Source organism: Nicotiana attenuata, chromosome 6 (assembly GCF_001879085.1).
Source record: "Nicotiana attenuata strain UT chromosome 6, NIATTr2, whole genome shotgun sequence".
Taxonomy (NCBI): Eukaryota; Viridiplantae; Streptophyta; class Magnoliopsida; order Solanales; family Solanaceae; genus Nicotiana; species Nicotiana attenuata.
The window spans coordinates 62,307,145-62,310,910 of record NC_031994.1 but is presented as its reverse complement, the minus strand read 5'-3'; positions in this window follow the sequence as shown (position 1 = coordinate 62,310,910).

Genomic DNA, 3,766 nt, shown 5'->3' with positions numbered 1-3,766 from the left:
AGTGCATAGTGTAGCGTAAGTATATATATATATATATATATAGACGCACGATTCGTAGTACTATTCATCCCTTGTATTACAAAAGTATTAACGGCTTACATTTATATTATTTAGTTAGTAAATACAAAAGTGATTTTTAATTTTGACCATTGTTGACCTGAATAGAGACCAACTCTGGTCGCTATATTTAAATCAGATTTAATTATATTTCATATAATATTTAAATTAATAATATAATTATTAAAATTGTATAAAAGGGTCCCATTGGAGCGACCAGAGTTGGTCGCTACCTGCCTACCCTTTAGTTTGGTTGCCATTTTTATATTATATATATTTATATTTTATAAATTTTTTAAAATAATAATAGTGGGTCCCACGCGAGCGACCAACATTGGTCGCTAATCTCTGTAAATGTTTGACCAAGAAAGTCTGACCAGTCCAGTCAACATTTTGACTATTATAACGACCAATTGGCGACCAATCTTGGTCGCTATTGTGTTTCTTTTATTTATTTTATTATTTTCGCTAATTTAGCGACCAACTTTGGTCGCTTTTTCTCACAGACCAACTTTGGTCGCTAAGTTTTGGTCGCTTTTTTCTGGATTTCTAGTAGTGAAGATCAGAGAGCATATTCCAACAAAATACTCTTTTGAGAGCAGAAGTCGGGTAGTTTATTTCAAATCAACAAGCTAAGTGGCATTAGAAACTATTAATCATGCACTCACGTCATAAAGCAAGAAGGTTTCACATTTCTCGATAAATCATCTCCTTCTGAGTTATGAAAATATAATTAATCATCTCCAAATTTTATCACAAATTGTATTAAGGATGAAGATTTCACATTTCTTGTTACTATTGATACAAAAAATTGAGGAGATCCAGTTGTAAGACGTTTAATTGCAAAGAAGATACAGTAAGTTGAAAATTTTGGTTCAATTGAAATTAAAGATGAAGAGATAAACAAGGAGATAATCAAGAAGACCAAAAAATTTGAAGAAGACAATGGCGACCCAATATAATTATCACTGAAAATGGTGAAAATGAACTCAACAATAATACTAAAAGAAATTATTAAGTGAGTACACTTCATCATATTATTATAACGAAGTTAAAGCAAGTAAAAAACCAGTTATCGCAAATTTGGTACATTAAGAAGAACCTGAATTTTATCGCAAATTGACATCTACTAAGGATGAAGGTTTCGTATTTCTTGTTAAAATTGATAAACAATTCTGAGGAGCTACAGGAAGTTGAAAAAGTTTGTAAAATCGAAATGAAAATGAAGAGATAACAATGTAAAAGATCAAAAAGTTTTACAAAAAACAACAACGACCCAATATAATTATTATTGGGATAGTGGAAGGGAACACACAACAACAAAATCGTTTTAAAGGGAGTATTAGGTTAGATGCACTTAATTACATAATTGTCATAAAATAAAATAAGTAAAAGAATCACGTGAATCTATCTAAACTTTAATTGTTTATCTTCGTAAAATCAAAAAATATACAATCTTTTTGACAACCATAACAAGTAATGATCCATATTGATCATTCGCATAAAGATATACTTTATCTTTTTATGCATAATGTTTTACTCAAATCTTTGTTCTAATAATATTAATATTCTTTTAAAAAATTATTTCTTACATGACTTGAAGTATACGTACAATGCACGTGCCGAGAAATTAGTGTTTAAATAAGTTTAAAATAAGTTGTATTCTATGTAAATTCCACAAAAATGAGGCTACTAAATTGTATTCCAACGTCAGCAACACAACTGCCCATTCCCAGGCATTCACATACACCACACTCCTCCTCCACCACACCATCTTCTCCAACCTCTCCCATTCACCATGCAAAATCCTCACCTCCCCCCCCCCCCCTCCCCCGGTATCATCGAATCTACACCTCTTCAATTATCACGATCCAAAATCCACTAAGGGTCGTGGTGGTGTTAGACACCTCTGTCAGGCCAGCCAACTAACTTATCAATTAATTCCTCTTTTAATACTTTTGAAAATCTAAGGTTTTTCCTTCCATTTTCATAAATAAAAGTTCACTACTTGAATTCAAATTTAAATAATAACAATTAGTACAAATCCGATGAAAACCATCCCAGAAACCCGGTGTCACAAGTACATGAGCAACTACTGATAAGAGAAATAAAATACAACATGCGTCCGGAATACAATGGACGGAAAGTAAATACAGTACACTGGAAGGGACTACCCTAGCTGCGGTCGCCTCGAATGATGCAGCTCACCTAGTCCCAGCGTCATCCATGCTGCTAGGCCCAATAGGCTGCTAGAGGTATATATACCTGTGCAACAAAAATGCACAGAAGTGTAGTATGAGTACGTAATCAACGTGTACTCAGTGAGTATCCCGCCTAATCCCGAAGGGGTAGAGACGAGATGGCAAACTTCGACACTCAATAGAGGTCAATTAACAATATTCTATAAGCGCGAGGATAATCATGGATTTATATAGAAGTTCTAATTGTGAAGCCATAAAACAGGTAAACACCTTCAACAACAAATCAAGGGCCTCCAAGGTTTATTCTTTATTATCTTATCAGTTTATATCAAGCCACGTAGGGCCAATTGCACATTTACAATTTTCAAACAACAGATAAACATGCGCAAATCACACCGAGGCGACGGTCCGCTCCAACAGAAATGTAAACTGTGCACTGCCGAGGGTCGAGCGGCACGAACCATAGATGTATTTATTCTCACCGAGGCGTTTGGCCCGTTCCATAAATAAACACATATCCTGCTCGCGAATCGTCCATGCGACGCAGGCACACATAAAGTACTTGCTCAAGTAGGAAACTAAGAGTTTATCGAGGATAATCATCCAAATAGACAAATTTCTCTTTTTAACATTTCAGGAAAAAGTAATATTAAATCTCTTTTTTAAATTTCTTTACCAATTCAAGGTGATTTAAACAATTAAAACTATCAATGGGTTCACAATTAATCCAAGTATAACATGGTTTTTTTTTGGGTCCTAGACTACCCGAACAATAGCATAATAGTAGCTACGCACGGACTCTCGTCACCTCGTGCATACGTAGCCCCCACAAATAGGAGCACATTACGAATTTAACTCACCTATGGGGTAAATTCCCCCTCACAAGATTAGAAAGGAGACTCACCTCGCTCCGAAGACTCATAACCGGCATTCTACATTCTTCCGAAGACTTGCACCAACGTAAAATGCTCCAAAACTAGCCAATGATTATACAAATCCATTAATATATGTTCAATTAAACTTTACAACCCAATTTGTAACAATTCTTAACCCCGAACGAAAACTTGACCAAAATGCCCTCGGGCCCACGTGCCCGGATTCCAAAATTTCTCGAAGATATACTCTACCCATAGCTTCACTAGCTCAAATATATAATTTACTCCTAATTCCATGCTCAAATTCGTGATAAAATCCAATTTATCAAGTTTCTAGGTTTTCTTCCAAAAATCGCAATTTTACCACAATTTTCATGTCTAATTCCATGATATAATCTTGTATTTAACTTGGAAGTGAGTAGGAGTAACTTACCTTAACATAGATGACGAAATCCCTTCTTGAAGCTCTCCAAAAAATCGTCCATGCTTTGAAGAAATGAAGAAAAATGAGCTAAACCCGCTAAAATACCATTCTGCCCAGGTATTTACTCATCGCGATCGCGAAAAATGCTCCGCGATCACGGAGAACAATTTTTCCAGCCCAAAATTTACTCTTCGCGATCGCGGAAAGAG